The 26,363-nt window shown below is 33.4% G+C and overlaps 1 pseudogene; it reads left to right on the top strand.

Annotated features, from left to right (window-relative positions):
* Positions 1 to 11,731, top strand: LOC121214538 (ATP synthase subunit beta, chloroplastic-like; annotated as a pseudogene).
* The last annotated feature ends 14,632 nt before the right edge of the window (positions 11,732 to 26,363 follow it).

Here is a 26,363-nt window from a genome sequence, read left to right as displayed (position 1 = left end):
ATGAACAGTGAAAAGACAACTGCCGACAAAAAGAGCAACATACTAGAAAATCAAATCGAAGTAATTTGGAGTGTTATTCAACCAGAGAAAACCACTAGCGGTGGTGGCAAAAAGGTTGGTCTAAAGTTATCTTAGAGTTTTCCCCATTCTTTTTTCTTTTTTTAAGGTAAAAAAAAGAAGGGTTTTAATTATAAGAATATAATGGGTTTTTTTTTCACCTAAATAATATAAAAAAATTAATTGCTGAAATGGGATTGCATGATCATTATTTACAAGAATAGGCAGAAGCAACAGTGAACCCACGGTGTTGCCTGAGCAATCGGCAGCAGCAACCTCCCCTGCCACCCATCATTTCCTTCATGATTAGATTTAATATAAATATTTTTGGTGCCACCTGATCAATCGGCGGCACCGATATATATTTGCTTAAAAAAATATGAAGTACATTTATATTGTTAGATGAAAAATATATATATTTTTAATGGTGTTGCCGACATGTTAGGCAGCAGCAAAATAAATTAATTTATAATTTTTTAACATTTAAAAAATAGAAAAAAAGTTCAAGAAATTGAATTTACCGCTAAACCTGTGACTGATCGACCGTGTCGATGGTAGGCCGTCAAGTCGGTGTCACTTGACAGCACGACAGTATCGACCTGACGGCTTACCACCGGTGTGACCGATCAATCACGAATTCGCCGGTAAATCAGGTTTCCATCACTTTTTTTGTTTTAAAAATTATATGTATATATATTAAAAATTTCATTATAAAACGGGGTGGGTTTGGTCCCCCATCCCCCACACAAACATTCTGTTAAAAAAAGTGTTAAGGTTGTCCCGTCCCTAGCCACAGTTGAAATAAAAAAGGAAGGAAGGTCCCCTGCCGAAAAGAAAGGTATTTTAATTTTTTTAAATATTAGAATTATTTATATTTTAGATTTTTAATATTAAAATTTTTTTAACAATCATTATTATTAGTTTAGATTTGTGTTAAAAGTTTATTTATTGATATATTATTTGATAAGATTAGTATTAAGGTATGTTAACTTTGAAAATTATTAGAATTGTGTATTAAGATGGTTTTGGTAGTACATGTTTTTTAATGATAAATTCTATAGTTTTAAATATAGCATTGATCATTATTGAAATTAATATTAAGATTGGTTTGACTAGTGTATTTTTTTTATATTGAAATTCAAATTTGTATATTTTAAGATATAACATTGAACATTATAAGTTTATTTGAATAATTAGATTTTGTATTGAAAATAATATTAAGATACTTTTTATTTATATAAAAAAGTATAAAAAGTTAATTACGAAAATGGGCTTCAAAAAACATAATTGTTATTATTTTTATATTGTTTATTTGTTAAGTCGATGATTAAAATTTTAATTGTTTGTACAGATATTGAAATGAGTTCTATAATTATAGTAGACGATCACACAACAAAGATGATTCATGTGCTGGTAAAAAATGTTCTATTTTTTATTCACAAGTATATAATAAAGTTGCATGTAATTTTTTATTTAATTGGAAGATCTTAACTAATGTCGTAATTTAATGTTATTAGGATGCGTACCATGTGTTGAGGTCGCGTGGCCATGGTCTGAGCTATCGGCCAGACCAATGGATTATGCCCTAACTAGATGCCACGGGATTTGGATCAGCATCATTAATCCGTGTGTTTGAGTTGAAGGCCGACTTAATATCGGCATTGGTTGAGCGGTGGCGCCCAGAAACGCACACATTTCATTTGCCATGTGGGGAATGCACTATCACATTGGAGGATGTCGCACTACAATTAGGGCTCCCTATAGATAGTGATGCGATAACCGATTCAAGCAAAGTAGTAGAACTTGCGGCGCTCTGCTATGACTTGCTTGGATGCTCTCTTGGTGATGCTGGATCTAAATTTACAAATTTAATTTTTTTGTGGTTGAAGGCAAATTTCAAAACGTTAACAAGTAATGCGATTGAGAGGGAGAAGATGCGCGCTACTCGGGCATATATACTACAACTTATAGGGGGTACTTATGTCAGACGCCAATAATAATAGAGTCCACTTGATGTACTTATATTTACTATCTGATTTGCAAGTTGCCTATTCTTACAGCTGGGGGTTAGTAGTACTAGCAACATTGTATGTGAGCTTTGTCAGGGAACAAAACGCAAGATATAGGCGGGTGTCTAGTACTACTACAATCCTAAGTGCTATACAAGATTTCATTTCTGGCATAAGTGGGTCACCAAGTACATGTGTTCACACTTGTGAATAGGTAAAATAAAAATTGAAACTTGGATCAAAATTTTTTATGAAAATATGTTCTTACAGGTTTGCTTTAATTTTTTAGATGGTATACTTGTTTGAATATCAGGAAGTCAGAAACACTCATTGTTTACCGACAGATGATCGAGGCACACGCCGAGAACAAAAGACTGAGTAAAAAAACCCAACAGATGATCGAGACACACGCCAAGAACACAACACTCATTGTAAATAATTGTCATGCAATCTCATTTTAGTGATTAATCTTTTTATATTATTTTGATAAAAAAAACCCGAATATAACCCAATTTGACCCATTTGGACCTGAATTGGTCGATCCATAGAGACACAAGTAGACGAGAGCCCTTCAAGACTTGGTCAATGTCAACAATTTGCCAACAACCTGTTTTGAGCTTCATTTCAAGCTGACGGTCTTTAGTTTTAGAGTAAAATTTCTTTTCTTTTCTTTTTCTTTTTAATATAGTTAATGTTAGATGTAATGATATTTTGGTAACAACCTGATTTGGGCTTTATTTCAAGCCTATAATCTTCGGCTTTTGAGTAAAATTTCATTTAAAAAAATGTAATTTACTTAATTCAAATATCCGTGTATACACATGAGAATAATATTTTCAAAATCAATATGTTTTCAAAAGTTTTTTTTTCAAGTTTTATAAGTTTAGTTTTTTAAATATTAAATATAAATACAATAATATTTTAAATAAAAAATTCAAAGAATCTTATAAAATTCATTACTATATGTTATAGCTAAAAAATTTAAATTTTAAATAATATGTTTTCGTCTGCTTTGCGGCACGTTTTCGTTTTCCTTTGTGGCATGCTTATATTTTTTTGTCTTTTTCGTCATCTTTTTTTGTTGTCTTAGGTTTTCTTTGTTGGAAAATATCGGTTTAAAAATAGTTTTTTTACATAGCGGAATATTAAAATTTTGAAAACAGATCCAATTTGTGATATTTATTGAAATAAACCTTAACCAAATCCGTACATGTGTTTTTGGCTTAGCGGACGTTCGTTGTTCTTGGCTTTGAACCAAACAATTTTCTCTACTATTCTCGTACCACGAACTACTTCGAGTGTGGGCTCGAACCAATTGAATCGAAACACAAAAAATAGAAAAAAATCTCTCATTTTAGGGTGAAAACAAAAATTCTATCTTTTTAATAGAAACCGACAAAATTGTTATTACGAAAAAATATATGTAATAGTTGAGAATAAATTCTCTCTATTTTTCGGTAGAATAACAATCTTTCAAAGTTGTGCTCATAACTCTATCGGTGCCATCTATTTATAGGAAGAGAAGGTAGAACCCTTGTTGAGTTGTAGTGATTTATTTCAAATAGAAAAACAACATCCTATTTAGAATAGGACTAGGGTGGACAACACACCCTAGTATTCCTACTAAGGTTGCCGCCGCTTTATGTCCATGAGGGGTTTTTGGATCTCTCTCATATCGTATCCAATTACGAGTACTTCCTAGGCTGTTTTGACTCAATACTCTATAATGTAATCTAACTCGATTCAGTTTTTCTATTTCCCAAAACAAACTTTAATATTTACATATAAAACAATTTTATCATCCCTATTTTCATTTTCATTTTCATTTTTATTTCCATTTCCATTTTTGGAAACCTACATTCATTTGCAAATGATTATATTTCTCCGTTTCGGAGAAAACCATAATTATTCCTGAATGTTTCCCAATCTTTTTTTCTTATTCATTCCATTCATTTCTATTCAAACACGTAATTCATTTCTAATTTTAACAAGCTAGTGGAGGGACCAATTAGACATATGTAGTTGAGGCTCAAATTATTTATAATTAAGTTCTGACTTTTCGCCTATTAATTATAAACTCATTTAGTTATGAAGTCATTCTACTATAGTATCATGACTGAGCTCTCTCTAATGACATTTACGAAAGCAACTACTCAGTACTCGTTTAATGACCTTGTCATAAGCGTGTTACCCTCATAGGATATCTTTGATCTCTTTGAGATAATATTGTTCTCCCAATATGATCCTATTTTATCACATGGTAAACATTACATATTTTTTCATAAAAAGTCAATCACTATCAAATAGTGATCAAGTCATCCATCACAAAGACAGATGGCCCATAATCACTTTTACTTTTCATCAATCATGTAATCCCAATGAGAGGATACCATTTACTCATGTTTTGAGCTATGAATTCCAATTTTGTGAATGACATTACATACTATAAAAGTCGTACACCTAACGCACTAGCTTTCAATTCCTTATCTATTTGAACTCAGGCTTTTAATTACATCAAAGTGTACGAGTCACACATACATAGCCTGTCATCCACTCAGGATTTAGGTATGTGGAACAACGGAAATGTGCAAGTGTACACAATCGTTAACAAGTAATAAAGTGACAAGTAAATGTTGAGTTATCGTACCCATAAGGACTCTGAAAGAAAAATATTTATAAAATGTAAATCAAACACTTTGGTGATGGGAGAAATATGTTGTTTTGACGAATTGATTTGAAAACTAAAAATTAACTAAGTAATAAAAATAATAAATAAAAATTCTAATGCACGATTTCAAAAAGATGAGTTTTAATCAATATGACATAATTGTGTTAGATCAATTACATTCCTTAACTTAGAATTACTAAACCTATGTTTATGTTGTTACGGATATTTTCACGATAAATTGGTAATTTGTTAACTACTGCACATACATACTTGCTAAATTAACCAATCTTTTGAACATTTCTCAATGCCAATTCAAACAATTAATCAATATTCATAAGCACATATAAGATTAAACGAGGTAACAATATATTTTTATATTGAAATAGCTTAATCACAATAATCTTGCATGATATGCAAGGCTAATGTATCGTTTAATACCGCTGCTAATTTAACCTTCAGCTACCTTAGAAGATTAAACATGCACCAATTAAATATTTTGTCAATTAATTACAATTTCAATACGCTTAATAATTAATTCATTTGTTACCTTATATTTTATAATGCAAGTATAACATAAGCACTGTTTTATTTAATTGAACAACTTACAAAGACCTATAACAACACAAACATGATTTTAATAATTTAAGTGGACAGAATGCAATCAATCCAACACGAATTAAATTTAATTCATTTTAATTAGAACAAGAACAAAAACACAACAATTATTCATATTCATAATCACAACATAAAGAAGAAAATTAAAGACAAGGGAATTAGGAAGTAAATCCAGTATTTCTCTGAAGCTAGACTAATGCGCTCCTCTTCTTCTCTGCTCGTTTTGTTGAACTGAGGCCTCCACGAACAACTGAATGCTTCTATTCCAAGGTGGTTGAAAAGTTCTTTTTCAAGAGGGAAATTGGCAAGGGAATGAAACAAAGGGGAATGGGAAAAACAAAGAAGGGAATAGAAGAGAGAAAGCAAGTGAAAGAGAGAGATGTGTATGAATGAATGGTGTGTTAAATGAAGTAGCAAAATGGGGTATTTATAGGTGGGAGTGAATGCTAAAAATAGAAAATAATTAGCATCCATGCACTCTCCCTTGGTCGGCCACAAAAGGAGCAAGTTTGAATAATTCAAACTTTGCTAAATTTAGCTTGGGACAAATATTCAAAGGCACAAAAAGTGGAGGGGTTTGAATGAAGTTTAAGGAAACTTTGATGGCTATTTTGCAAGTAATTAAATCAGATAAATAAGCTGATTGAGTCAGCTTATTGGGACGATTTTGGGCTGCCAATTTGCTTGTTGGATTAGTCTTCAATGCTTAGCACACTAGGCCACTTTTTCCTTCAGGCTTTATATTAATTTTTAACCCAATTTAAGTTGGATAAATATTAAATATAAAGTGTATAAAATGATCATCATTTGGACCATCCTTGGCTGGGAAAATATTTAGCCGTGCTCTTGGTTCACTTGATGCAAAAATTTCTCCAACGATTCAAGCCTTTCGAGGTGTCTGCCGAGCCAATTTTCACCTTTTGTGCAAAACTGTAAAAAGTAAACCAATAATTAAAATTCAATATGTTAATAATTTAAGTGAAAATTAATTATTTTATAATTAAAGTATGAATTTTTACAAAATTTACTACGAAACTGCATGAATTAGAGCTCAAAAGGTGTTGAAAAAGTCTATATATTTTTGTGTTTCTAGTAGGCTACACTATGAATAACACAAGTGAATAAATCCATAAACGGATTCAAGATCTATTCTTCTTGGGTCCTGTCCGATGCACTGTTAGTCCAGTCAGTCACATCTATATCTCTATCTTGTGGGAGTCATTCGATGCCCAAGACAAGATATCTCCCCAATTTGACTTGGTAGATGACATATTAGTCTTTTAATCAGTTTGCTCATTTCCGATTAGACTAATGAAATGTTTAGGTTTGTCTACTAATACAAGTTGTCTTTCTGTACTACGATTGAACCACATAATACCGTTTAGTATTAGTTAAACATTTAGACAACCAATGAGCAATATTTGCTTCCATTTTGCTTTTAGTGAAAAAAATATGTGAGGACAATTATACAAAGTATATTAATGCAATCGATGAATTTGTTTTATTAACCAATCTATTTGAAAAAATTACAAGTTTACGAACGAATATATTGCACCCAGGGCAACAGATCTAACAGTCTCCCACTTGCCTTAGTGAAATAGATGAGTCATATTCTACATTCCAATGCTCTCCATGTGTTTCTCAAAACTCCTACCTAGTAGATTCTTGGTAAACAGGTTCACAAGTTTGTCCTCAGATGCTGCCTTAACTACATCCAGGTTTCTGTCTACAACTGCATCAATTATGATATGATACTTTTGATCGATATGTTCCGTCCTCTTGTGGTTTTTCATCTCCTTGGTATTAACTATTGTTGCACTATTGTCACAATACAGTGTGATAGTTTTTTCCATACTAAGAATTACTTCAAGATCTATGAGGAACTTTTGAAGTCATACTGTTTTTTTTGGTAGCCTTCGAATCAGCCACATATTTGGCCTCCATAGTGGAGACACCAGCACAAGTCTGCTTTACACTTCTTGGAAGGCCCCGAAAATAAGTCTAGTAGTTTTGGGTAAGTTTATCAGGTTCTGAGTGAAAATTGGTAATTAGTCAGGTTAATTAGCAGTTTATATTCTTAGTTAGTTAACTTAATTTCATCTAAAAACCGATAAATAATATTCCAAAAAATAAAAATATTTTTAGAAAAATTAATTTTATAGTTTTAAATAATTTTTGAGTAAAAATAACTATTTAGAGTTAAATTAGAATTTAAAAATAATTTAAATGGGGGTTTCATTGGGTGATTTAAAATATTAATTGAATGAGACTAATTTGAAAAACAAGGGAAATGTGTAAAAGGGTTTATAGCAAATAAACCATATTTTTGGAATTTTGGAGGGAAATGAGCAAATTGTAAAACAAGGGAAAAGGGAGAGTGGCCTAATGGTAAATTCCCCAAAACTTGAAAATCAGGTGGGGTTTTCAGTTTTAAAAACTTTGTAACTACCTCACTTTTCACTCATTTTTCACCCGAATTGAGAGCTTTTTCTTTTTTTTTTTTGCTTGTTTTCATAAACCAAATATCAAAGAATAGATCTAAACCTTTTCTCTCCCAAAATTCTCTCTAAAATCTCTCAAAATAATTTTCAAAGTTGGGCAAAAAGTCATCCGAATTTCTTTAAGCATTTTGATTCAAACTTCCAAATCAATTATTTGAGTTTAATTGAAGGTAATCCTCATCTCTAAAATTGTTTCTAAGTTGATTTCAATTATTATTTGTTAATTAAAGTGATTATAATGGATTTTCAACTTTAATTTCTTCTTTCTTAAACTTGAGGATCAACAATAGTGGATCTTTAATTTTGAGTGTGAATCCAAATATTAAAGGATGTCTAAGCTCAAAATAGGTCTTATAAGAGGTTTTTAATCTTAAACCAAAAGATCAAACACGTTTGATGGATCAATTTTGAGAAATTCAAATTTGATCAAGAACATGGATAATTTTTCCAGAAAATTATGAAATGGAATAAATGATGAAATTAACACTTAGGATACATGTTATTGGACAAGGAATGAAGATTAGAAGTGGTTTGAGGTGCTGAAAAGGGAGTTTAGTTGTGGAATTCCATATTTCAGCTTAGTTGTGCAACATTGGTAAGGTAGTTTAGAGCAATCATTTAGATTCGTATACTTTATCAAATTTTGTGTTTCTTATTGCTATTGTTAGTTTGTAATGCCTACTTTGTCTCTGTTAAAGCTTCACATCAAGAGGAGGAAAGTGAAAATCAGAATTGAAGCTCAAACTTGCTTGTTTGAACACATTTTTGCTTAAAGATTTAAGTGTAGAGGTGGGTGATATTAAGGGAAATTCGGTAAATTGACATGATTATGTGTTATTAAAGGTTTAATTGGTGTTATTAATGACTTAATTGCATATTGGATGGTTGGATTTCCAAAAATAGGTTTTATTTTATAAAAGAGCAGAATGGCAATTGGTTTGGTAAGTTGTGTATTATGCTTTTAGCATGATTTAATTGTATGAAATAAATTGATATTATGAGCATGAATTGCTGATTTATTAAACATTTGATAAAGGTGTTGTAATTGGCATATGAATATTGGGAAAATGATATTTGCTATGCTTAATTTTATTAATGTTAAAATTGCTTAGCAACATGATCTTACTTGCATTTTAACATCCTAAATTAAATGATTAAACAATAGATTTTATGTCTTGTATGTATTATTATATTGGAAACATTGCATGGTGGATCCATTGTATATAGTTAGCATGCCATAGGATTTGTGAGTACTCACCATTATTTGTGATATTTTGAGCATATGGCTCTTAGTGGATTGATTTGTTTAGAGTAGGTAAGGGAGTGTTGAGCTTGAGTCTCCACTCATTGAGTTATTTGAGGCACTATAAGGGAGTGTGTGGCTTCGACTACTCAATTCAGAGAACTGTATTTGATTTGTGGGATTTCAGAGATCTATTTATCCAATGTATTGATTACACGTTTACTTATTTCCATGGATGTATTATGCCAATATAATTGATTGATTGTGCTAATATAATTGAATGTTTATGTGTTAAAAGATGATTTTACATGCCATGGAAAAATTGATTCTTAATTCTTGAAATAGCATGTGATGTTATGGTAAAATGTTAACATGTTGTGACTAAAAAAAATTTAATGCTTAATTGATTTGATTTTTGCATGATTGGGTGCAAATTACTTGATGTTTTTACTATCATCCACTGAGCTTTTTAAGCTCACACCCTCACGTTTTGTGCAGAGAATTTCCAGGCATAAGTAGTCGAGAAGAGAGTGCAAGGGCGATCCAAGAATAAAGCTCGGTAGTGGCTTAAGAAGTTTACTTTAGAGACTATATATGGACATTGTGATGCTTTTGGGACTAGTGTTGTTTTACTTGTAATGGACACTGGATATTAAATTTTGGACTTTAATTTTGGTGATTTTATAATTGCTTTAATACATGATTTTATGTCTAATTGATGTTTGATTTATGGTATGTTTATGAGTGTTCGTATGGTGGTTGATAACACGGTGTATGAAGCATGTATTTTATACTAACAATGTTCAATTGAAGCTTACCATGGAGTGGATTGCTTGTGACTAGGGTATGTAGCTTGTGTGAATTAATTGGTGCTTGCTAAGCATGTAATTAGGTATTAAATTTTGATTAATTGTTGCATATTTGTTGTAAATAAGTTAAATTGGAGATGTGTGGATGTTTATGGTAATTAATTGTAGCTATTTCAAGTTTAATGGGTAAGTAAAATATGTAAAATCGGGTAATTAAAACTAATTTTTGACAAAATAGGTGCAGTATTCTGCACACGGGCTGGGGACATGGTCGTGTGGGTTTTTGGGGGGGTTTTGATTTTTGGTTTTTGTAATCTGGTATTCTAATTTGCTTAATTTATAATTTAGTCATAAAACTTGATTAGATTAACTGAAGCATTTAATTATAAGGAAACTTGGTAATATTTTAGGATTAGACTTGCAACTGTTAATATTTGGTAGAAACACTCTTAATTTTTAATTTGGAAAATTTACTAAAAGTTTGTAAAAGTTACGATTTAGTCCAAAATAATAAAACTTGAATTAGACATAGTAAATGAACTCAAATTAAGCTGAAATTTTTAGGGTTTGTATAATTTGACTAAAAGAAGGTCAGTAACTATTTAGAAATAAAATCGGGATAGTTTAACATTAGGTGGTAAAATGACGAAAATACTATTAGGTTTAAATACTTAGAAAAATTTTAAAAAATGGTTCACAAATTACTTCTGCATTAATAAATGATAATTAATTAGTCATAAATGAGTTGTTATAAGGTTGGGGTGTGCTTCAGGTGGTCGTTAGTTGGAGAGTCACTTCAGTGGCTAATGTAATGCTTCGAATTCGAGCCAGTCTGTCCCGGTTGGGTTTGGGGTGTCACACTTCTCCACACAATGGACCCTCACAAAATTATCTATTTTTGAAACAAGAATTAAAGTAGTCGATCTTTTAGCTCCTTATCGCCGTGGAGGAAAAATTAGACTATTTGGGGGGGCTGGGGTAGGTAAAATTGTACTCATTATGGAATTGGTCAACAACATTGCCAAAGCTCATGGGGGTGTATCCATATTTGGCGGAGTAGGTGAATGGACTCGTGAAGGAAATGATCTTTACATGGAAATGAAAGAATCTGGAGTAATTAATGAACAAAATCTTGCAGAATCAAAAGTGGCTTTAGTCTATCAAATGAATAAACCGCTAGGAGATCATATGAGAGTTGGATTGATTGCCCTAACTATGGCAGAATATTTCTAAGATGTTAATGAACAAGATGTACTTCTATTTATAGACAATATCCTCTGTTTTATCCAACTGGAATCCGAAGTATTTGCCTTATTGGGTAGAATGCCTTTCGCTGTGGGTTATCAACCCACCTTTAGAACCGAAATGGGTACTTTACAAGAAAGAATTACTTCTAACAAGGAGGGATCCATAACTTCTATTCAATCAGTTTGTATACATGCGGATGTTTTGACCGACCCTGCCCCTGCCACAACATTTGCGCATCTAGATGCTACTATTGTACTATCAAGAGGATTAGCTGCCAAAGGTATTTATCCAACGGTAGATCCTTTAGACTCAACGCCCACTATGCTCCAACGTCAAATCGTTGGTGAGGAACATTATGAAACTACACAATGGGTTCAGAAAACCTTACAGCATTACAAAGAACTTCAAGACATTATAGTTATCCTTGAGTTGGACAAATTGTCCGAAGAGGATTGCTTAACCGTAGCAAGAGCGCAAAAATTGAGCTTTTCTTATCACAACCCTTTTTCGTAGAGGAAGTATTTACCGATTCCCCGGGGAAATATGTTGGTCTAGCAGAAACAATTAAAGGTTCTAAATTAATCATTTTCATTTCATTTTTATTAATTTAATAAATTTAATGAATATAAAAATTAATAGAATAGAAAATTCAAAAATATAGGGCTATACGGACACGAACCGTAGACCTTCTTGGTAAAACAGATCGAACTGATTATCATCAAAATGATTCATCCATGTCTTAGGCCGTGTGGGCATTCGAAATGGGATCACATGGCCATGTCCCAACCTGTGTTCAACCTAGTGTAACTCACTGACTTGGGTCACACGGCCAACCACATGCCCGTCTGCCAGGTTGTGTGATGCTACTGACTTGATTTCTAAAGAAGTATCAGGGGATACATGGCCATGTCACCTGGTTGTGTGTCACACACGGCTAAGACACACGCTCGTGTCTCTGCCCGTGTAGACAAAAATAGGCCATTTTCCAAGCCATATTCCTCACCCACATTGGTACCAACCTATACACATCGAATTGTATATAACCATGGCATAAATAGGCACACAAAACAAACCAATATCAAGTTTATAACATATACTTTCCACACATACGACATGATATCCATCAACACATCCCTTGACCATTTTAAAACATACCAATCACACTTCCAAAATATACCTAAATGGTCAAACTCATATGTGAGACATTGAGCCTAACTTATATCATGCATACTCATCTCAATCCCAACGATTTAGTGCCAAACATAATTTCACAAGCAAGGCATTCATATAGCAACTATACACCACATATCGAAAGGCCATTTATACATATTTACATAACTAAACATATATCATTTTCAAGCCTAATTAAATGGCCAAAACACATCAAGACATATAGGCAACATTAGCCAAAACACCTATACATGCCATTTAACCCAAAATATAAAGTCCAAAGTACCAAAATAAGAGTTTGATAGTGTGACGCGATCTATGACAACTTCCAAACCGAACGAGCTTCTGAATCACTATAAAACACAGAAATTAAAACAGAGTAAGTAATTAAGCTTAGTAAGTTCGTATGACTAATAAATAATACTTACCAAATCATCCATAATTTAGGTAAACAAAAATAAAAGTATAGATGCAACTTAATTTGTCCCAAAGCCTATCACACAATGACAATCAAGTTAGCCATATATTTATATATATGAAATATAAATCACTTCTCGTATTTCACATAAATACTTGTACTACTTCGAATCGAACTCATGTAACCTCAAATCATCACTGTGCCCGTTGAACCATTTGGAATACTATCGGATACTCGGGTATCTCGCACACTAAGTGCCAATACATGGTTGAAACCACCTCTATCTCATATCTCATATAGGCGCTCACTCTCGAGCCATCACTGGGTCTGCTTAGATAAGTTGTGAGTCAATACATAGCTACATGGTGTTGCTCACACAAGCTGTAAACTAACCGCAACACATGCCAAAAACTCAGCCATCGGTAGGATGTACGAGACCAGCACCAAAAACACGATAACCCCTAATGACATGTCATTTGTATCCTATCTATTCCTAAGGTTCAATCGGGATCCAATCCACAAGTCGTTGAATCTTCGTCGAGTATTTCTGTAGAGTCATATCATTACAATTATAATAATAAAGAATTTAAAACACATATAATGTAATGCTTATTAACATACGAACTTACCTCGAATTATTACGGAGAAAATCGACTGATCAATCCACTACTTTATCTTTCCCCCGATCTAATTTAGAACGTGGCTTTTCTTGATATGCAAGGGGAATATCTAGCCAAAATTAGCAAGCTTCCATGGAGGTTTTCCCTTCTAAGTTTCAGTGGAGAAAGATGGACAACATGAGGGATTTTTGTTTTATTAAATTTTCATTTTATTACTTAATTATTATTTTAACCTTACCTAACTTTTAAAATAACAAAATTTCCAAGCCATGCTCATCCACTATCACCTTTAATGGTCTAATTATCACATAAGGACCTCCACTTTAAAGTTCTATAGTTATTTAACACCTTTAGCTATTAGAACACAACTTTAGCAGTTTACGCGATTTGGTCCTTTTTCACAATTTAAGCATACAAACGGTAAAATTTCTTAACAAAATTTTTATCCCATAATTCTAACATGCTGTAGATATTAAAATAATATTAAAATAAAATTAAAATAAATTTTACGACCTCAGATTTGTGGTCCCAAAACTACTATTCTATCTTTCCCCATTAGGAATTTTTGTCCCCAAAAATCTTACTAGAAAATAGGTTAGGGTATTGATTTCTCATGGTTTCCTTGGGTTCGCAAGTAGCCTCCTCAATCCTATGACGATGCTAAAGAACTTTCACTAAGGCTATTCTTTTATTTCTCAACTCTTTGATCTCTCATGCCAAAATTCTGATCGGTTTTTTTTTATACGACATGTCGGGATGTTTCTTAACTCCTGTCAGAGAAATTATATGCGATGGATCCAATCGATACCGTCGTAGCATAGACACATGAAACACGTTGTGAATCTTTTCCAACTCTGACGGTAACTCAAGTCGATAAGCTGTTGGCCCTATTCTCTTCATAATCTCGTATGGTCCGATAAATCGCGGACTCAATTTTCCTTTGCAACCAAAGTGGAGAATTTTTTTCCAAGGCAATACTTTCAGAAAAAATTTATTGCCAAGCTAAAATTCAATATCTTTACGCTTCAAATCCACGTACGATTTCTGTTGATCTGGAGCGGCTTTCAAACTGTCACGAATCACTTTCACTTTCCCTTCGATTTCTTGGATCAAATCAACCTCGTGTATCTTTTTCTCACTAAGCTCGGTCCAGTATAATGGAGTTCAACATTTATGACCATATAAAGCTTTATACGGTGCCATCTTAATGCTCGATTGAAAACTATTAATATACGCAAATTCAACCAACGGTAAATATTTTTCTCAATTACCTTCGAACTCTAAAACACAACAACGAAACATATCCTCGAGAATCTGAATCAGTCTCTCAGACTAACCATCGGTTGGAGGGTGAAATGAGTGCTAAGATGCAACCGCGTACCAAAAGCCTCTTGTAACTTTTTCTAAAATCGTGATGTAAATCGTAAATCTCTATCCGAAATGGAGACTGGCACTCCGTGCAATCTAACAATCTCAGAAATATACAACTCGGCTAATCTATCAAGTGAGAAAGCTGTACGTATCAGAATAAAATGTGCAGACTTCGTCAAACGATCAACCACAACCCAGATAGCATCTTTCTTTTTTAGATATAAGGGTAATCTCGATACAAAATCCATCGTAACTCTATCCCACTTCCACTTCGGTATCATTACCAGCTGTAACAGTCCTGAAGGTACTTGATGTTCGGCTTTGACCTGTTGAAAAATTAAACATCTGGATACAAAGTCAGAAATGTCGCGTTTCTTACACAACCACTAGTACATCTTAGTACTCCCCGGATGAACAGAAAAGCTCTCATTGTGTGCTTCATGCAAAATTTTTTGTATAAGCTCGGGATTCCTCGGCACGTGAACTCTACCTTGGAACAACAAACAATCATTGGATCCAATCTGAAACTCTGAATCAGTAGTCGACTCACACTGTACTCTTTTAGCTGGTAATTCATTAACACATTTCTAAGCCTCGTAAATTTGTTGCAGAAACATCAGTTTAGGTGTTAAGTCAGCTAAAATCGAACCATCATTAGACAAAGTCAATTGCGTATTCATCACTCTCAGAGCAAAAAGATTTTCTACTCAAAGCATCCGTGACCACATTTTCTTTCCCCGGGAGATAATCAATTACTAACTCATAGTCTTTTAACAATTCGAGCCATCTTCGTTGTCTCAAGTTTAAATCTTTCCATGACATCAAATACTTCAAACTCTTGTGATCGATAAATATGTGGCACTTCTCACCAAACAAGTGGGTCGCCAAATTTTTAATGCAAACACAATAGCGACTAATTCCAAGTCATGTGTTGGATAATCTTCTCGTTAGTCTTTAATTGTCTGGAAGCATATGCTATTACTTTGCTTTCTTGCATTAGAACACATCCCAAATCATTCAATGACGCATCACTGAAAATCACAAATTCTTTACCTGACTCAAGCTGAACTAAAACTGGTGCTTCGATTAACAGTGCTTTCATCTGATTAAAACTTTGTTGGCATTTCTCAGAGCACTCAAACTTTACATCTTTCTGCAATAACTGAGTCATTAGTGTAGCTATCATTGAGAAACCTTTAACAAATCTTCGATAATAGCCTGCTAACCCTCAGAAACTTCTGACCTCGGATATGTTTATTCGTGGTTTTCTGTCAACAACCGCTGAAATCTTACACGGATCAACTCGGATGCCATTCGTCGATACAATGTGTCCCAAAAATCCAACTTCTCGGAGCCAAAACTTGCACTTACTAAATTTGGCAAACAGTTGTTTATCTCTCAACATTTGCAACACAATTCTCAAATGTATGGCGTGTTCAGACTCATCTCGGGAATAGATTAGAATATCATCAATGAATACAAGAACAAATCTGTCTAAATATGGTCTGAAGATTCTATTCATCAAGTCCATAAAGACTCCAGGAGTGTTAGTTGACCCCAACAGCATAACAAGAAATTCATAATGCCCGTACTTGGTTCTGAACGTAGTTTTCAGCTCATCTGAATCTTTAACTCGCAATTGATAATAACCAGATCGCAAATCAATCTTTAAAAATATTGTTTCTCCTTTTAACTGATCAAATAAATCATCAATTCTCAGAAAAGGATACTTATTCTTTATCGTAACCTTGTTAAGTTGTCGATAATCGATACACAGTCTCATTGATCCATCTTTCTTCTTTACAAATAAAATTGGTGCACCCCAGGGCGAGAAACTCGATCGTGTAAAACCTCTATCTGTTAACTCTTGCAACTGAGCTTTCAATTCTTTCAACTCTGTCTAAGCCATTCTATACGGAGCTATCGATATCGGTGATGTTCCCGATACTAATTCAATGGCAAACTCAACCTCTCTGATCTGTGGCAGTCCGGGTAATTCTTCTGGAAACACATCTAGATATCCACAAACCACTCTCACTGATTCAATCTTTGATTCAGACACTGTTGTATCAAGTACGTATGCGAGGCAAACATTGCAACCCTTTCTCACATGTAACACTCCTTACCCGTATTCGACACCGGAATAGGGTAGAGGCATTACCAGAATAGATACACTTGTAAACGTATTTAACCGAGTTATAAAATTTCATCTAAATTAAAACTTTCAAAATTATTAACATGCTTTTATAACTCTCCACAATATATCCTCAAAATATTATAATCATAATAAATAGGGCCTACAAGACCCAATACATACTCATGCAATTCAATGCTTCATTTCCATTTCATTCAATTCGCAATTTCTTATGCTCACAATTTAAATCATATCACTATCAATTTCCATTAAATTCACGTACAATTCAATGTCATTAAGTTCAATACTAATACGTATTTACCATTTAACTCAACGTATATCGATTATATCATTCATTAACACATTTATGAATTTCTCAATTTTGCAATGAAAATATCACTCTAGCTTAAATAACAACATCAATTCAACTCATCATCCCCTTTTTCGTCATTTTACCCTTCAAGTATGAACTTACTATTTCATTACCTTTCCACACCCGTTCCTATGCATATTACACAAAACATAAACATATCAATACAATGCATAACTTATAAGTTAAACGTGGCATAATTCAGCCACAACTTGCCCAAAGCCTAAGCACGTACACCAAACATGTTAACCAAATAAACATATAGCATAAGATTATAAGCATGGATGAGCATAACATTTATCATAAATAATTATACTCATAAATTATCATCAAGTATCATGATCTTTACTTTCTTCTTTACTTACTCTCTTACTTGTTTACTTATTTGTTTACTTAAATAACTCATGATTATAACTTACTCCTCCCTTTCTAAAATTTCTTTCTCAACCGATAACTGAGATATTATTAACCCTTATAACTCACCTGAATCTATTTATTATGCTTTTACCTGAACTTTCATGTAACATAGTCTATTTACTAGCCCGTTGGACCACTTGGAATATTAAGGATACTCGGGTCTCCTGTCTGATAATAACATGCCAAAGTCATGTCCCAGACATGGTCTTACATGGGATGTTTCTTGTACTGCCAATGTCATATCCCAAATATGGTCTTACATGGGGTCTCATTCCCTTAATGTCATGACATTTGTATCTAATACATTCCTAATGTTTCAACGAGACTTTTTAACACTGATTCTATATCATCTCATACTTGAGTCAACATTAAATAATTTCATGAAATAAGTACATAATTGCTGGAAAATAATAACATTAATAATAATTATTGAAATATTGCATTTATTTACCCTAAACTTACTGACATGTGTTAATTCATAAACCATTCATGACATTACTTCATGCCAAATCATCTACCAAATATATCATAGATACATACTATGAAACTTTATTTTTCCACATGAGCTTAAACCATGACCAATAATGCACAAATATAAGCATAATTTCTATTTCATCATTTATTAATTATAATCGAGTATATGACCAATTATACATGAATCATTCATATATTTTTACAATTTTCCTCCTCCTCTCTCCATTCCACATCCTTAATGTTTAAAACGCACTTAAACAACATTATCCATACTTTCATTATTTTCCTGTATGTAAATTCAAGCTGTCTGTCTAACTCAGAGTCACTAATTTATTTATATCTCGAGCTACAGAGCTCCAAATTAAGATCTGTTAATTTTCCCCGAAACTAGACTCATATATATTCTTACCATAAACTTTTTTAGAATTTTTGTCTTATCTAATAAGTACAGTTTATTCTTTAAAGTTCCCCCTGTTTCACTGCTCGATAGTTCTGACCCCTCTTCACTAAAAATTAATTATCTCATTGTATAGAATTTGGATAATGTTCTCGTTTTTGTTTTGAAAATAGACTCATTCAGGATTCTAAAAATACAAATTTTAGCCCATAATCATTTTTAAAAATTTTTCATTATTTTTCAAAGTCAGAATAGGGGATTTCGAAATCATTCTGGCCCTGTCTCACTAAAATTTAAATATCTCATAATATAAAACTCTTTTGCTTGCTCTGTATCTTTTATGTGAAAATAGACTCGTTCAGATTTAATTTCATATATTACTCAACCTCTAATTTAAAAATCACCATTTTTGGTGATTTTTCAAATTCACACAATTGTTGCTGTCTAAACTGTTTTGTTGCTAAATGTACTCTTCCATAATTTCACTTTGTCACTAATCAATGTCAATTTCTCGTATTTCTTGATTTATAATAACACATTTAACTTATTTAACACTCAAATTATTCAATTTAGTCCAAAAATTATAATTTTGAAAAATTACATTTTACCCCTAAAGTTTCACAAAATTATAATTTTGCCCCTAGGCCCGTAAAATAATTTTTATTCAAGTTCCTTGCATTTTTGGCCTAGCCGATCCATTTTATGACTATATCAATCCACAATTCTCACTTAATCACACATTTACACACATTTTTATAAATTTTACAAACTAGTTCTTTTAGATATTTTCACCGAAAATCACTTAGTAAAAATCGTTTACTACACACCAAACATTCATATTCTACCATTAAATATCAAAACACATGCATTTCACATATGGGTAAATTTTCAAATCTCAACCCTAGCTCAAATAAATGGTAGAAATAGAGATATCGTGTTACGAGGACTTCAAAAACGTAAAAAAACATTAAAAACGAGGAAAAGATAGACTTACTATTAAGCTTGGAAGCTTGAAAACCCTAACCATGACTTCCCCCTTGCTATCTTCGGCCAAGCTAGAAGATGGAAAAGGGTTTTTTTGGCCTTTATTTTGTATTTTTGTCTATTTAATTACCAAATTACCAAAATGCCCCTAAATTAAAAATATCCTATTTCACTTATCTTATGTCCATTTTTGTCCGCAGTTTAACCAATGGTCTAATTACTATTTAAGGACCTCCAATTTAAAATTTCATAATAATTGGACACCTTTAACATGTAGAACTCAACTTTTGCACTTTTTACAACTTAGTCCTTTTGACTAAATTGAGTTCCCAAACGTCAAAATTTTCGGACAAAATTTCACAAAATCATTCCGTGAAATTGTGACCATAAAAATATAATAAAAATAAATTTTTCCTCGTCGAATTTGTCTTCCTGAAACCACTGTTTCAACTAGGCCCAAATTCAGACTGTTACAATTCTCCCCCCTTTAGGGATTTTCGTCCCCAAAAATCTTACCAGAAAACGTTACTTCCAACTCTCATGAAACACTTTCACTAACTTTTCAAAATCACTAATCGATTTAATCTCGTATATCTCTTTCCAATAATTACATCTCGATAATTCAGTTCACTCTAATAAAACAATCGAGTTGGTTTAACTATCAAACACTAACATATCAAGGTGCTCTTTTCTTCATGCTGAGGGTTCAACTTAAACACACAATCTTTCAACAATCTTTTAGTATACAAATCAAATATTTTTTAAACCGTATTAGTTCGAGGAAACAAATATTCTGATTGAACTCATTAACTTTAATCAAATTTACTTGAGAAAAAATTCCATCATACAATTTTGAGCTTATGCGTTCATTATTTATACCCTTACTAATGACAATTTCTTACACGAAAATAAAAAAAGTCCAGATTCCAGAATCACCACATTTCAGCTCTGGAATTTCATTGTAGCAAAATAATATACTTTCTAAATATGCATGCAAAACAGAACAATAATCGGTCATAAACTGACCAGACCAATAGGGCTTTCGTCTAACATCATAATTAGCTAACATTCTTACAACATAAGAACTCTATCAGAACTGAACAATTACACATACATATCTCTGAGGATAAAAGAATATATATAATATCCAGAAAAGGTCATCATGTTCATTCCGACTGTAACCTTCACACACAAATATCTTTACCACTTGATTATCATTTCTCTGACTAATTATGTTATCACGAACCTCACTTTATTCCATTCACTAACAAAAATCAATTCAGAAAAAAAACTTCCAATTAATACATACACTATTTAGGTATCATACCTGAATATTTTGTCTCATCAATTTTAACTTCTTCTTTAACCGTGACATTACATAATTCGTATAATCTTTAAAACAATCTGATATTTCTTTTAAAATTGAGTTCATTTGTTACACTATACTCAACTTTGATTGCATTACTAATTATTTGACCATTGAACTCTTTAGTTCACATTTATGAGCTTATTCAACATGATTCTCGTAAAAATTTCATCATAAAGCAATACTAATAAGGGGGTGATAGTGAGGTCATAAAGCCTCTAACTTACTCTCATAAATACATATATATATGAATTAAAATTCATCAGCAATGTAATACCATCATAACCACATAATTCATTCCAAGCAAATTAATACATCTAGTTATTACGAATGTTTTCTCTCACTCACAATTTCACGCAATAGATTTACTTACTCGAACTCAATATTAATATCTAATTAAATTCCAATACTTGGCTTCCATTTTACTTACTGAAATTTGTCAAATTAGAGAACATCTTACGGAATTGAGTACTTCGTTTTCTCGATGCCATAGTCCAACTATGGTCTTACACATAATCACATAATACATACAGATGCCATAGCCCAGCTATGGTCTTACACGGATCGCATATCACACTGATGCCATATCCCAGATATGGTCTTGTACGGAAATCACATATCACATGTTGCCATGGTCCAACCATGGTCTTTTCCGTCAATTCATCACATATCACTGATCGAAAGTACTAATTCCTACGCTCTACTCAATTTGATATTCCAATTCAATTTTCATACTATTATAATATTCATGATTCAATAGCAAAGACATAAAACAAACATCGTATTATTTCTAATTTAACAATTAAACATAAGATTTTATCATATAAACATGCTGATTACACTTATTCAAGCAAGTGTACATAAACACACATTCCATCTATTTGTGTATATTTGCTTACCATATTTACTTAATCAAATATGTTGAGCACATAACATCATATGCGCGCCAAGCAAACACGGATGGGCTTTTCACCATATAAACTTTCATTTTATTCTACGTTTCCACATTTCTCAACTCATGGTTGTCTTACTTCATACGTTAACACATACTTATCATGAATTTCTATTCATACCTTTCTAAATTTTGTTTCATCATAAACACATTTTCAATCACCTCAACATAATTTTTTTAGCATTATTGGAAACAGCTCGGTTAGAAGTCATCTTTGTCTTAACAAAACAATTTCATTAGAGCCGAAAGATATTACACTATCACGAGTAATATTTCTAAGCTAGCATAGTCGGTATTACAGTAGGTAAACCACTCAAATCATCGGATTCAATACAAAGAGACTCACCGTTCTGACGTTTTAACACAATGATCTTTCCTCTACAGTTTACAACCGCATCATGCAGAGTTAGCCAATCCATACCCAAAATCACATCAAATTCATCAAACGTTAAAAGCATCAAGTCGACTAGACAACTGTAACCCCAAGCCATCAAAGGACAATTCTTGCATACTTTATCAATTAGGACATACTGACCTAAGAGGTTCGATACGTTAACCACAAATCCAGTGGACTCAACAGGTAAACTCTTACTAGACACTAAATTTGTACATACATATGAATGGGTTGATCCGGGATCAATCAAAGCAGTTACATTAGTGTTATAAAGAGAAAAAGTATCGGTGATAATATCTAGCGTCGATGCATCTTTGCGAGAGCGAATGACATAAGCTCTAGCTGGCGCTCGTGCCTTAGATCTCACAGTAGAATCCTTCATTGCACTTCGGCTGCCACTCATATTTCCAGTATTTTGGGGTGGTCTCCCATTTGCAGTTGTATTGCTCGTTCTAGCAGTCGGAAGTTTCTCTTTCTCAAGTAACTCAGGACAATCAAGAATAAAATGCTCCTGCGAGCCACATCTAAAACAGGCTCTGTCATTCATCCAACATTCTCCAAAATATCGTCTACCACACCGTTGACACTCAGGTTTGTTGGCCTTAACACTACCAACGTTTGCTACTGAAGTGGCTTGAGCTTTTGAACCTGCGTGTTGTTTACCACGATCTCTATTGGAATACCCTACTGAAGCGGTCGAACGGTTATGAAAATCATTTGATTTCTTTGGCAATGAACGGTATGATTTGCCTGTTGTCCTCTTTCTCGAATCTCTAGCCTTAGAATCGGCTCTTCTCTTTTCTTTGCTAAGCTCCTCAGCTTTGTGAGATCTATCAACTAAAACCACAAATTCATTCAGTTGAAGAATTTCGACTAAGAGGTTAATGTCTTCATTCAACCCGTCTTCAAATCATTTACACATAACCACCTCGATTGGAATGCACTCACGGGCATACTTACTCAGTCTCACAAATTCCTCTTTCATACTCGGCTATGGCCATACGATCCTGTTTCAACTCTAGAAATTCTTTGCATTTTTCATCAAGAAACCGCTGACTTATGTACTTTTTTTTGAATTCAGTCTGAAAGAATTCCAATATGACCCTTTCTCTCAGTACTACAAATATTAATGTGTTCCACCACTAATATGCTGCATCTTTCTAAAGAGACATAACACATTTAACGCATTCTGATGGTGTAAAAGACAACTCATTAAAAACTCAGGTCGTATTCTCTAGCCAAAACTCGGCTCTCTTAAGGTCATCATCAATTGTAGCTCTAACCTCTTCGGCCCCATTTTTTCAAATTTTATCTACTGGCGGTTTGTTCATACGTACCAGTTCTAAACTTGAGGAGCTACTGGGACTGGTTGGGGAAAAGGTAGGGGCAGAGGTTGCTGAGTAGCCAGATTATCCCGAACAAACTTAGTGAACCACTTATTCATCATCTAGAAGAAGGCTTCCTTAGCCTCTCCTCCACGACTCTTAGACACGAGTCTAGACCCAAACGACGCTGCCCTGCGAACGAAGGCCGGCTTTTTACTTTCAACATCATCAGTGTTTGCTAGATTGGAATCCATTGCTATATAAAAAACATGATTTTAAATTGTCAGGAGTTATCACACTATTACAGGTTCATAAATGGCATGTATAGCCAGACTCACATACGCTACATTAGTCTGAGAATAGATTAAACCATAGCTCTGATACCAATAAATATAACACCCCTAACCCGTATCTGACGCCGAAATAGGGTTACAAGCATTACGAAACTTAAAACTTAAACAATCATACATTCCATAATCAATTATCAATCAAATCAAAAACCATTCAAATAAATTCATACAATCCCTAATATGAGCCATCAAGGCCCCAAATAGACATTAAAAGTGGTTCGGGACTAAACCGCATACTCAAGAATTTTTTAGAAAAACATTGAAAATTTTCAAAGTGCAGGGGACACACGCCCATGTGGTCAGGCCGTGTGTTTCACACGGCTAAGAGACACGTCCGTCTCTCAGGCCGTGAGGGCATTCAAAATGGGATCACACGGCCGTGTCCAAGCCCGTGTCCGACCCCGTGTAACTCACTGACTTGGGTCACACGGCCAACCACACGCCCATTTTCCAGGCTGTGTACCCTTCGAAATGGCCTCACACACCCGTGTGCCAAGCCGTGTGCTAGGCCATGTGAAAACTGGAGGGTATACTGACTTGTGCCACACGGCCAAGCTACACGCCCGTGTGCTAGGCCGTGTGATTCTACTGACTTGATTTCTATAGAAGTATCAGGGGACACACGCCCGTGTCACTTGGTCTTGTGTCACACACGACTGAGATACACGCCCGTGTCTCTACTCGTGTAGACAAAAATAGGCCATTTTCCAAGCCATATTCCTCACCTACATTGGTACCAACCTATACAAATCAAATTGTATATAACCATGGCATAAATAGGAACTCAAAACAAACCAATATCAAGTTTATAACATGTACTTTCCACACATACGACATGATATCCATCAACACATACCTTGACCACTTTAAAACATACCAATCACACTTCCAAAATATACCTAAATAGTCAAACTCATATGTGAGACATTGAGCCTAACTTATCGAGCATACTCATCTCAATCCCAACCATTTGTGCCAAACATAATTTCACAAGCAAGGCATTCATATAGCAACTATACATCACATATCAAAAGGCCATTTATACATATTTACATAACCAAACATATACCATTTTCAAGCCTAATTAAATGGCAAAAACACATCAAGACATATAGGCTACATTAGCCAAAACACCTATACATGCCATTTAACCCAAAATATGAAGTCCAAAGTACCAAAATAAGAGTTTAATAATGCGACGCGATCTCCGACAACTTCCAAACCGAACGAGCTTCTGAATCACTATAAAACACGAAAAGTAAAATAGAGTAATCAATTAAGCTTAGTAAGTTCGTATGACTAATAAATACAGCTTACCAAATCATCCAAAATTTAGATAAACAAAAATAAAAGTGTAGATGCAACTTAATTTGGCCCAAAGCCTATCACACAATCACAATCATATTAGCCATGTATTTATATATCAAATATAAATCACTTCTCGTATTTCACATAAATACCTGTACTACTTTGAATCAAACTCACGTAGCCTCAAATCATCATTATGCCCGTTGAACCATTTGGAATACTATCATATACTCAAGTATCACGCACACTAAGTGCCAATATGTGGTCGAAACCATCTCTATCTCATATCTCATATCTCATATAGATGTTCACTCTTGATCCATCACTGGGTCTACTCACACAAGCTGTTAGTTAAGACGTAGCTACACGGTGCTGCTCACACAAGCTGTAAAGTAACCGCAACACATGCTGGAAACTCAGCCACTAGTAGGACGTACGAGACTAACACCCAAAACACTGTAACCCCTAATGACATGTCATTTGTGTCCTATCTATTCCTATGGTTCAACCAGTCCATAAGCCGTCGAATCTACATCGAGTATTTTCGTAGAGTCTTATCAATACAATTATAATAATAAAGCATTTAAAACACATATAATTTAATGCTTATTAACATACGAACTTACCTCGAATTAGTACAAAGAAAATTGACCGATCAATCCACTACTTTATCTTTCCTTCGATCTAATTCAGAACGTGGCTTTTCTTGATATGCTGGGAGAATATCTAACCAAAATTAGCAAGATTCCATGGAGGTTTTCCTTTCTAATTTTCAGTGGAGAAAGATGGACAACATGAGGGCTTTTTGTTTTATTAAATTTTCATTTTATTACTTAATTATTATTTTAACCTTACCTAACTTTTAAAATAACAAAATTGCCAAGCCATGCTCATCCACTATCACCTTTATTGGTCTAATTATCACATAAGGACCTCCACTTTAAAGTTCTATAGCTATTTAACATCTTTAGCTATTAGAACACAACTTTAGCATTTTACGCGATTTGGTCATTTTTCACAAATTGAGCATACAAACGGTAAAATTTCTTAACGAAATTTTTTATACTATAATTCTAACATGCTGTAGATATTAAAACAACATTAAAATAAATTTTACAACCTTATATTTGTGGTCCCAAAACCACTGTTCCTATTTCACTGAA

This window comes from Gossypium hirsutum, chromosome D02 (assembly GCF_007990345.1).
Source record: "Gossypium hirsutum isolate 1008001.06 chromosome D02, Gossypium_hirsutum_v2.1, whole genome shotgun sequence".
NCBI classification, from domain to species: domain Eukaryota; kingdom Viridiplantae; phylum Streptophyta; class Magnoliopsida; order Malvales; family Malvaceae; genus Gossypium; species Gossypium hirsutum.
The sequence above is the reverse complement of the archived record's forward strand: the minus strand, read 5'-3'. Positions and strand labels throughout refer to the sequence as shown.